Source organism: Periplaneta americana, chromosome 6 (assembly GCF_040183065.1).
Source record: "Periplaneta americana isolate PAMFEO1 chromosome 6, P.americana_PAMFEO1_priV1, whole genome shotgun sequence".
NCBI lineage: Eukaryota > Metazoa > Arthropoda > Insecta > Blattodea > Blattidae > Periplaneta > Periplaneta americana.
In genome coordinates this window covers 150504248-150516569 of record NC_091122.1, presented here as the reverse complement: position 1 = coordinate 150516569, position 12322 = coordinate 150504248, and the positions used below count along the sequence as shown (strand labels likewise).

The window sequence follows — 12322 nt, the reverse complement described above, 5'->3', positions numbered from 1 at the left end:
AAACGATACATTTATTGCTAGATCATTACACTCCGTTCACTATAATATTGACTGATTAATACCACCTACCGAGATTTACTCAATGTCCTTCATTTGGGCTTATCCAAGGGACACATAATCGATTTCTTTTCATTATGCTGTATTATAAATTATATTATTATTAGTGGTAGCGGTAACTTAGTAGTAGCATTTGAATTATTTACTGTTAGTTTGTATTTATATGTCGAATTAAATAGATAAACGAATAAACATAAATAAATAAACAAATAAATAAGTAATAAGCAAGTAAGTAAATAAACATATGAATAAATGAATAAATATTTTAAATAAATGAATTTCTTAAATACATAGATAAATAAATAAATAAATAATAAGTAAATAAATAAGGAAGTAAATAAATAAATAAATAGTAAGTGAATAAGTAAATAAAAAATAAGTAAAGAATAAATAAGTAGATAATAAATAAATAAATAAATAAATAAGTAAATAAATAAATAAATAAATAAATAAATAAATAAATAAATAAATAAATAAATAAATAAATAAATAAATAAATAAATAACTAATAAGCAAGTAAGTAAATAAACATATGAATAAATGAATAAATATTTTAAATAAATAAATTTCTTAAATACATAGATAAATAAATAAACAAATAAATAAGTAATAAGCAAGTAAGTAAATAAACATATGAATAAATGAATAAATATTTTAAATAAATGAATTTCTTAAATACATAGATAAATAAATAAATAAATAATAAGTAAATAAATAAGGAAGTAAATAAATAAATAAATAGTAAGTGAATAAGTAAATAAAAAATAAGTAAAGAATAAATAAGTAGATAATAAATAAATAAATAAATAAGTAAATAAATAAGTAAATAAATAAATAAATAAATAAATAAATAAATAAATAAATAACTAATAAGCAAGTAAGTAAATAAACATATGAATAAATGAATAAATATTTTAAATAAATAAATTTCTTAAATACATAGATAAATAAATAAATAAATAAATAAATAAATAATAAGTAAATAAATAAGGAAGTAAATAGATAAATAAATAAATAGTAAGTGAATAAGTAAATAAAAAATAAGTAAAGAATAAGTAAGTAGATAAATAAATAAATAAATAAATAAATAAATAAATAAATAAGTAAATGAATAAATAAATAAATAAATAAGTAGGGAAGTAAATAAATAATAATTTAATAAGTAAATAAAACTAAGTAAATAATAAATAAATAAGTAGATAATACATAAATAAATAATAAAAGTCCACACCTGTGGAGTAACTGTCAGCGCGTCTGGCTGCGAAACCGGGTGGCCCGGGTTCGAATCCCGGTAGGGGCAAGTTACCTGGTTGAGGTTTTTTTCCGGGGTTTTCCCTCAACCCAATACGAGCAAATGCTGGGTAACTTTCGGTACTGGACCCCGGACTCATTTCACCGGCATTATCACCTTGATATCATTCAGACGCTAAATAACCTAGATGTTGATACAGCGTCGTAAAATAACCCAAAATAAAATAAATAAATAAATAAATAAGTAAAGAGTTTTTGGACTCATGTTCGGTACCCGTGGCACGATTAGACGAAAAACTTTAAATCAACTTAAACAATTTAAAATTTCTGGTGCAACGATTGATGCCATAGGATCTCATATGTTAAAATCATCCTTAGCTATAATTATTAGTAATCATTTGTACCCTAGAAACTTTTATTGTAAATTATTTCCTATGTTTTCTTATCGTTTATCTCAATGTTTATTTTTCATTCAAATTGTCACATAATTGTTTTTAATCATTGTTCACTGTTAATTGATTAGTACACCGATCTATCGAACCCTTATTTAGTTGATACAAAATCGAGTAAGGAAGTAAATAAATAAATAATAAATTAATAAGTAAATAAAAATAAGTACTGTAAATAATAAATAAATAAGTAGATAATAAATAAATAAAATAAATAAATAAGGAAATAAATAAATAAACAAATAAATATAAATAAATAAACAAAATTGTGTCTTCATATGCAAAATTTAAAAAATAACGATGACGTATTAATATACGAAAATGTATTTTGATGATTTTTTTTTATTTCAATGATTAACTGATTAATCTCTCCATAGAAAGAGACCGAGGCAAAAACAGTTGCTGTAAAGATCATGTTATTTTGGTGTTAGATGGACTTGGAGATACTTCGAGATAAAATGGACACACAATTTTGATGACCATACTGTTAGCAATTGAAGATCGCTTGTAAGAGCTGTCTTAATCTTCTATATAGAAATGTCGTCCAAACAAATTGGTGGTCCAGGGGAAAAATCATTGAAATAGATGAGAGTAACAGTGGTGCTAACTCTCAGTAATGTTCAGAACGAAGGAGGTAGAAAGAAAAAGAAACAAATTTGTCCTTCTAACGACACCACAGACCAAAGTCATGTTCTTATGTTGGCAACATTGTGTATTTAGTTAAATTTGGTCATAACCGTAACGGCACGTTTCAAAGCTACAGAGCTAATTCTCGGGTTTAGCAGGCTTTTGTTTGCGTCCATTTCTAGTTCATGCGTTAGCCACGAAGTTCAAGGCGTTGTAGTCAATATGATGGCGTCCACTAAGTCTTTTACTGGACAAAACAAACATTTTGATATTGTTGCTCTTTGGATATACTTAGTAAAAATGTAAGTTTTCGTTTCAGTCATACATAGGTACATTTTTCATGCCAGGACATATAAATGAAGAAAACTCCATATGCTCTGTTTAAATAAACAACAGAAAACGGACGAAAGCTGAAGAATTTACAGGTAAACTTTAAGCACACTATTTAACAAATCCTGAAATATTAAAAATTCGCTGAATTTCAAAAACTGTAGTCGCGTCGCTGTTATTTCCGGCGTGACTCCTTCTCTTTGCTTACGCCTTAAGGAGTGAAGGCTCCATAAAGTGTAGATAGGTTATGTTCTTTCGTTCGCAGACGAGGAATCTATTTGCCGCACCGTTAAATATTACCGTGTCGTAGCTCCTATGATAATAAATCAAACGTACTGTAATTGAGCAAATAATTAAGCGGAAAATAACATCCTCGTGTGCTTTCTGCGAACGCCAACGAAAGAGCCAAAATGGCGGGCGATTATATTAAATATTCATCAAGCCTTAGGAAGTGCATAAAGTCATCAGCAGCGAATCACAAGACGCAAACGTTTAAATGTAGCCGACCTGCAACGTGATTGGCTGCCGGAAATAAGTGCGACGGGACTACAATATAAAATGTGATTTTTCTCAAAATGATCTTCGGTTGGGATCTGCCGTTTTTATCCTGAGCGCCGCAATTATGTTTCTGCGAAAATCTAACTTTTTTAGTTGCAATACCACAACAGGTTGTCTAATGACGCGGTAAGATAATTACAGTTTTCTTGTTGTGGCATTCTTGTTGCAGAAGAGGATATGTTTTACAGCTGGTTTTCATTCTAATTTTGAAATGACAAATACGGCTTATTTTACTTTATGAAGCACAACCAAGTACGGAAGTATTACGAAAGAGTTTATGTCGCTGCGACGGTCCAGTGAGTTCTGTGTGTCACTAAAATATGGCTTCCCATTACATAAAAGTTATTGTTTGGTTATGAATTTGATCTACTCTGATGGTATATTGTATTTAAACAAAAATAGCAATTAAAATGGAAATGAAGGTTAAGATGATAATAAAAACAAGCCGTAACTAACAATGCAGCGGACCAACACAATTACGTGACACCCTGAACTAATATGGAGCAACTCACGTGGAAACTGCCATATTCCAGCCATTACTACCTTGCCTCTAGGTGGAACTGTCATACAGCGACGAAGAGACAACTGTGTTTATGAATGTGGTGCAAAAATGTTTAGGATTTTACAATGTTTACTCACTCACTCACTCACTCACTGACTGACTGACTCACTCACTCACTCACTCACTCACTCACTCACTCCATTGTTTTCTGCCCAAGGACAGATCTTTCACTGCAAACCCAGCATTCTCTAATATTCCCTCCTTTACGCCTTCCTCCTTGTCTCTGCATATGATCCATATATCTTCATGTTGTCTATCATCTGATATTTTCTTCTACCCCGAACTTTTTTCCGTTCATCATTCCTTCCAGTGCATCCTTCATTGTAGGAAGTTTCTTCTTAGTCAGTGACAATGCTAACTTCTTTCTCTCTTCCTGATCAGTTTCACCATTATTTTCTCTCACCAACCGCCTCTAGCTTCATTTCTTGCTCGTATTCTGTCTGTCCATTTCACCCGCTCCATTCTTGTCCACATCCATATTTCAAATGTCTCTTCACTTCGTATATATTTACTCACACTGCAAATGGGTAAATACCCGGTGGCAGTGGTAACTAATTACACTCAATAATGACAATTAATAATAAACACAATTATGAATAAATACAGTTAATAAATTAATAATAATAATAATAATAATAATAATAATAATAATAATAATAATAATAATAATAATAATAATAATAATAATAACAATTGTATAATAACTAGACATCGGATTTTTAGGCACTAAAAATTGCAGTTTTAGGCGCCTAAAATAAGCTCAAAATTTGTAAAATTAGGCTCTATTTTAATGAAAATAGGCATTTTAGGCACTTCAAGGTATCATACTTATTCCTTTCACTGAAATTTTTAGTTATACACTAAAATACGCACAAAAAAGTATGTTTAAACATTAAAAAAGAATACTATATTATATTTATAAACAGAGCTGCACAAATTTAATATATTGAAACTAATGAAATAATGATTATTGATATCAAGATTATTCATTTTAAGTTATTGAAATTCAGTTCCATGCTCAGACTTTATTATAATTATCTGCACAGTACACCACCAGAATTTTTTCTAAATTCTCCACAGTTAACCTTTGCCTTTTGTCACTGAGAATCATTTTGAAAGCAGAAAAACTTCTTTCAACCGAAACTAATGTGAGAGGCGCAAATTTTAAATTAGGTACAATAGAAACATCAATACTTACTGGAACATTTACACTTTCCCCCGATATCACTCTTGATACTTTTTCCAACAATGAAAATCCTACATTCTTATTTAATACGTTGTCCCACTTATTTTTAACTTTTTTCCCAGTTTCGCCCAAAGCAGAATGTATGTTCACTTGAGCTTCCTTTACTATTGTTATTTGGCTACAAAGAGATTGTTTTTCACGTTCTAATTGTTCAATGCTTGCAGGTATGAAAGAAAAGTTTGATGTTATGTAGGCAATATCGTTTTTCACTCGTGAGTCATTCAGACAATCTTTCACTGCTTTCACACACGCTGCACTATCAGTTTCAGGTAATTTATCAATAACTGTGACCACTTCTTTAAAATACTTGGAATAATACACCACTGACTGAATCCAGGTTCCCCATCGTGTAACAACCGGCTGAGGTGGGAGTGGGATATCTGGAAAGTTCTCTCTGAATATTGAAATCCTGGATGGGGCTTTACAAAAACATTTTTTTGTGTTAGAAATAAACGAATTGACAAGAGGAAATTCATTCCGGATTGTTTCAGAAACCCTGTGAAGGCCATGTGCTAGACAGGTTACATGCGTGAGGTTAGGATAAAATGTTTTAAGAAGTGGAGCTGCAGCAACCATGTATGAGGCAGCATCAGTACAAAACAACAGAACTTTAGAATCGTCTATATTACCTGAGTATAAAGACTGTAGGCCTTTATTTACAAAATAAGCAATGGCTTGGCTATTCACTTTCGAAAGTTCCTTAACACATACGAGGTGTGGAATCGAAGGTCCATCAGGACTAAGTTTTCCTACTACCATATTTGCTATATACCTATTCATAGGATCTGAGGTTTCATCCACAGAGACCCATATGTAAGAATCACCTATATCCTCCCGAATGGAAGCTAAAGTTTCATTGTATATTCTGTCTAAGTAATTTTTTCTTAGGGTCGACTCAGATGGGATATTTTGTTTGCAGAATTTTTTAAAAACTGTCTTAAAAACGGATTTTCAATTGCATTCCAGGGAATGTTAGCAGCAACAAACGCTCTGGTTAAATCAGCATAGAAATTGCTGCTGAGATTGGATGAAGTAGGCTGTGTTAGTAAAGTTTGTTGCAGTTGATTTTTCTGCTGAGCTTTAGCCTTATGAGCCGCTCCTTGCACATGCTGCTTTAGATGGCACTTCTTTTCGTGCGAAATCTAAAAATGTAAAGTAAACTGAATTAAAATAAAATCCTAATTGTTGTATTGCCGTATTTCTATCACAAAGTTAGTGGGTTCGAACAATCAAAATTTTAATGACCTGCAAATACTTTAACTATCGGAATTTAAAAGATTAAAGTGTAGTGGTCTTAAAAAGAATTATACCTCAGGATACCTCAGTCAATGTATAAATATTATAGGCCTACTCATTAAAATTAATAGAATTTATATATTTCAACTATTGTTACATACCTGTTTGCTACAAATCTTGCAGAATATTATTTTTCCATCATAAGTGAATTCTGAATATTCTGTTAGCCATTGCCGGATCAATGTAGATTTTGCACTTATATTTTTCGGCATTATCGCGTTAAACTTCACAGGAAAACGTCCTACCGCTCAAAACTTCTCAACACAAATAAGGTGAGGGAAAGAGCAACTGTTAACGAGCTTTCAAATGAACCGTTGTTATTGAGATTCAATTGGACAAAAATACAAAGTTCCACTTATTGTTGCATTTCCTGGTAGTTAACACTAGGAGGGCCATTCTTTTAAATATTTTGTAACGCTTTACCCTACTAATTCGCAGTTTTACGACTTTTCATAAATATTTCAAAAACACTCTTTCTCCAAAAATTGTGATTTTATGACACTCTGAAGGGCAGTACAGCTAATCGGTTTCAGACCGAAAACAGTCATTTTTATAGTATAGTATATCTCTGAATCGGTAGCAGCACATGTTGTGATTGTTGCTTGCTTCAAAACTAAGGTTGGTTCTTTGTCGGCATTTATGCCTCCAAACATGTTAAATTCGGTGAAATCTATTGCGAGTGTCGTGAGATTCAAAACATTTTGTTTCCTTTATCAATGGTTTCATGGCCGGTGTGAAGCAAACTTTCCACTTTTTAAATGCCTTAAATTTCGCAGTGAATGCATGTACGTATAAATTATAAGAAGTAAGAGTAAAATGCGAAACTTTACAGTGGGTTAGGCATTTTTAGGCGAATATTAACAAATTAGGCTCTAATAACCGTTTTAGGGCATTTTAGGGCACTATAAAACTCTTTGAATACCTTTCAATTTCCATGAAACACAAATATTAATAATTATTTTTACTTTTCTCCTAAAGAAACAAAATAGGTATTTGCCCTAGAATCCGATGTCTGGTAATTATACACCTGGTAGAAGTCCTTTAATGCATGTCATTAAAGTACACCTATTCATTAAAGTTCAGGTTTTCGATTATTCTCGGATATGCAATCGAAAGACAACTAGGGAAATGTCACGGAGGCTGGAAATCCAATACTGTCGCAGAAGGTTATGTTCTGTTACTATAATAATTAGCGTTAATTGTAAATAATATTCGAATAAAAACAATTTGTCATCTCGTTTTTCAATTCTAAATCAATCTCCAGGTTATACCAAGACGAATGTTCTCTAGGTTATATCAAGGTCAATGATATTCGTGCCTCAGAAAAAATCAATACTTTCGCGTATGCGCACATCTCACAATTCAGGTCAGTTCCGTTCGTGACTTACATAACCATAACACGAAAACTTAAGAATAATTTTAGGTTAGAAATATGATTGAGCATAAAAAGTCGTATGAAACTTGCCTACAATGGTAATTAAGACGCTCGTATGAAAATTATGAAACTCGCTTGCGCTCGTTTTATAAACAAACATACTTGCGTCTTAATTACTACTATTATAGACTCGTTGCATAATGTACTATTAAGAAATTTCCCATTTAAATGGGTTTACTGCGTCCAATGGGTGACACAAAACATCAATTTTTACCATCAGTATCAATATTTCGAAGCAGAGACTTCCAAGGACGCCACATAACTTGTTTACACTTTAACTAATTCCAACACAAAACTTAGTTTCAACTCGTAAGTGAAGAGTACTTACAAGTAAGTACCTAATAGCAGTTTCTTCAAGTGCAATCGTTCTTGCTTTACAGCTCTTACTAATCCTCTCACTAGCTGAAACGTCAGCGGACAAAGAATATGTTTTGAACTTATGTCCCCAATAATGTTACGTCCGTGTAAATGCGACTAATAGATTTAGTCCTTGGATGATCTTGAAATGCAACAATGTTTTCATTCATCCCGACAAACAAGAGATAGAGAAACAGCTGAAGTATTCTAAATATTGATACACGAATAATATTTACTTAGACAAAAAAACGACACAGTGTTCTTTCATCGAAGGTCCTTGTAAGATCGAGAAAGAATGGACGCTACTTGGGTGCATAGCTGCTTCTCTAGTAGAAAATTCTTTATTTTTCCTGAGCAAACTCTCTTAATATCCGAGCGTCTTGACTATAAATTAGTTCGGGGAACACGGAAGGGTTAATGCCTGCTCTCAAGAGAAGCGGAGCACTGCATTATTAAAACGAGGTCTGCAATCAGAGTGGGAATTAATTCGTTTGCACTGTACCTTTAATGGAGTAAAAGTTTTACGAGATCACCTGCTAAAAATATTGAAACAATAAAACATAGAATTTTTACATTTAGTATTCCGGGTCGGTATAAATTAGGAAGAGGTTTTACAGCCTGTCCGTAAAAAAAAGGCTGTGAAATTCCTCCATCTGGCGTACAAGGCTTGTAATTTGTGAGAGTCCAAGTGCCGTCATAACGGTCCGAATGGTACTTACGTATGCTGCGGAGGCAATTCACGGCAATTTCAAACAGCGTGTATGTGCAAGTTCATATCCGGAAGTCATTATAGTCGGATATGTTTTCATATGAACAGCAACAACATAGCGGCATTCTTTGGTCTCACATACTTACGTAGTCTAGGTACAATGCAGCGGTTCTCTTTACTGTGTAATCAAGGGAAATCAGTTTCTCTTTCCAGGAGTAAAATGTTCATCATTAGAGAGAAACACGGTAGTAGTAGTAGTAGTAGTAGTAGTAGTAGTAGTAGTAGTAGTAGTAGTAAGTAGTAGTAGTAGTAGTAGTAGTAGTAGTAGAAATAATAATAATAATAATAATAATAATAATAATAATAATAATAATAATTGGAATTGAACGGGTTACACCAGCTTCTTGCCTATGCGGATTACGTGAATATGTTAGGAGAAAATCCACAAACGATTAGGGAAAACACGGAAATTTTAATTGCAGCAAGTAAAGCGATAGGTTTGGAAGTAAATCCAGAAAAGACAAAGTATATGATTATGTCTTGTGACCAGAATATTGTACGATATGGAAATATAAAAATTGGAGATTTATCCTTCGAAGAGGTGGAAAAATTCAAATATCTTGGGGCAACAGTAACAAATATAAATGACCCTCGGAAGGAAATTAAACGCAGAATAAATACGGGAAATGCGTGTTATTATTCGGTTGAGAAGCTTTTGCCATTTAGTTCGCTGTCAAAAAATTTGAAAGTTAAAATTTATAAAACAGTTATATTACCTGCTGTTCTGTATGGTTGTGAAACTTGGACTCTCACTTTGAGAGAGGAACAGAGATTAAGGGTGTTTGAGAATAAGATTCTTAGGAAAATAATTGGGGCTAAGAGGGATGAAGTTACAGGAGAATGGAGAAAGTTACACAACACAGAAAACTGCACGCATTGTATTCTTCGCCTGACATAATTAGGAACATTAAATCCAGACGTTTGAGATGGGCAGGGCATGTAGCACGTATGAGTGAATCCAGAAATGCATATAGAGTGTTAGTTGGGAGACCGGAGGGAAAAAGACCTTTGGGGAGGATAATAATATTACAATGGATTTGAGGGAGGTGGGATATGATGATAGAGACTGGATTAATCTTGCACAGGATAGGGACCGATGGCGGGCTTATGTGAGGAAGGTAATGAACCCGCGGGTCCTTAAAAGCCATTTGTAAGTAAGTAAGTAAATAAATATATAAATAAATAATAATAATAATAATAATAATAATAATAATAATAATAATAATAATAATAATTAGTAATACTGTAATAATCGAGGCAATTAAATTAAAGAGTAGAAATTGGTCTGTGTACTAAGAACTTTCATTCATTCATTCATTCATTCATTCATTCATTCATTCATTCATTCATTCATAGTCTTCTGCCCAAGGGCAGGTCTTTCACTGCAAACCGAGCATTCTCCAATCTTTACTATTTTATGCCTCCTCTTAGTCTCCGCATATGATCCATATATCTTAATGTCGTCTATCATTTGGTATCTTCTTCTGCCCGAACTCTTCTCCTGTTCACTATTCTTTCCAGTGCATTCTTCAGTAGGCAGTTTCTTCTTAGCCAGTGACCCAGCCAATTCCTTTTTTTTTTTTTTTTTTTTCCTGATCAGTTTCAGTATCATTCTTTCTTCATCTACTCTTTCCAACACGGCTTCGTTTTTTACTCTGTACTCTGTCCACTTCACACGCTTCATTGTTCTCCATATCCACATTTCAAATCCTTCTATTCGCTTCTCTTCACTTCTAATGGCTTTTGAAAGTAGTCAATATCTAACAGTCACTTTACAATGTATGTACACTAGACTATTTTTACTATTTCCACTTCTATGAAGGATGTTGGCTTACATTTATCGAATGTATTTACACCATTATACACTATTTACAAAGAAGTAGGCTATAGTTATTTTTTTATTTATTTATTTTTACCATCTACCTTCCAAGGCTTGCCTACAGACACAGAACAACACACAATTTACAATAATGGTTGTACATGAATGAGTACATGAAAAAAGAATATGGAAAAAAATATAAGATTAAAATATAGATTTTCAATCACAAATATTTAATTTTAAGAATTATGTGGAGTGTTTACCTTATAGGTGATTTTTTAAGATAGCAACTGGGCATTTAATTATGTTTTGGACAATTTCGTTCTGAATATCTTTGCCTAATTTATATTTCCCTTTCCAAGTTACAAAAAAATTAGGGACTGTTCCTCGGGATCCCAACAGCAGATCTGTCACTGTGATACTCTGGACGTTGTATTTGTTACGGAAGTAAGGTATTGTTGGGTCGTATGTTGGATCTTACATTACAATACACAACACTGTACATAAAAGTGTAAATAATGTGTTATCAATGTAGGGCTACATTCTTCATGATAGTTTAAATAGTAAAAAAAAAGCGTATTATAGTGTACAAGATGTAAATAGTTTAAATTGTAAATAATAGTGTACAACTGTTGCCAAAAAGTCAAAAGGAGATTAGCAATGGCCAAGGAAGCTTTTAATAGAAAAAGGAGCATCTTCTGCGGACCTCTGGAGAAAGAACTAAAGAAGAGACTAGTGAAGTGCTTTGTGTGGAGTGTGGCATTGTATGGGGCAGAAACATGGACGACGAAGTGAATAGAAGCGAATAGAAGCATTTGAAATGTGGATATGGAGAAGAATGGAGTGTGTGAAATGACAGACAGGATAAGAAAAGAAGCTGTGTTGGAAAGAATGGGTGGAGAAAGAATGATACTGGAACTAGTTAGAAAGAGGAAAAGGGATTGGCTGGGTCGCTGGCTGAGAAGAAACTGCCTTCTGAAGGATGCATTGAAAGGAATGGTGAACGGGAGAAGAGTTCGGGGTAGAAGAAGACTTCAGATGATAGACGACATCCTCTTTCACAATAGCCCTGTCAAGATTCTGGAATTCGCTACCTGCTAGCATCAGGGACTGTCGAAATAAAATTGAATTCAAACACAAACTAACTAGGCACTTGGTCAGTAATTGATTTCTTGTAAATAGCTTCCTTAATCTATCACAAAATATTTCAATATCCGATAATTTCATCACTATACAATTTTGTTCTTCTAGGTTTAATTTGTAATTCAGTAAATATAAAATATTCTTCGTTTTTCTATGGTAAATTATCTAGCTTTCATTAGTCAGGTAATCTTTTAGTACTTTGATTTTATTGTAATTGTAATTGTAAATTTAATATTGTAATTTTATTTGTAATTGTAACTGTAAATCTAATACTAATTGTAAATTTATTCTTTATATTATAGTTGGAATCTCCTGGTAGAGGGACAGAGAAGGGCTGACGGCTTTATCTCTACCAGGTTAAATAAATAAATAAATTATCTAGCTTTCATTAGTCAGGTAATCTTTTAGTACTTTGATTTTTAT

At 32.4% G+C, this 12322-nt stretch overlaps 1 protein-coding gene across 3 annotated transcripts in view; it reads right to left on the bottom strand.

The window, feature by feature from the left end:
- Positions 1 to 12322, bottom strand: part of FucTA (glycoprotein 3-alpha-L-fucosyltransferase A) — a 667380-nt gene that overhangs the window by 240834 nt on the left and 414224 nt on the right. The window lies entirely within an intron of this gene.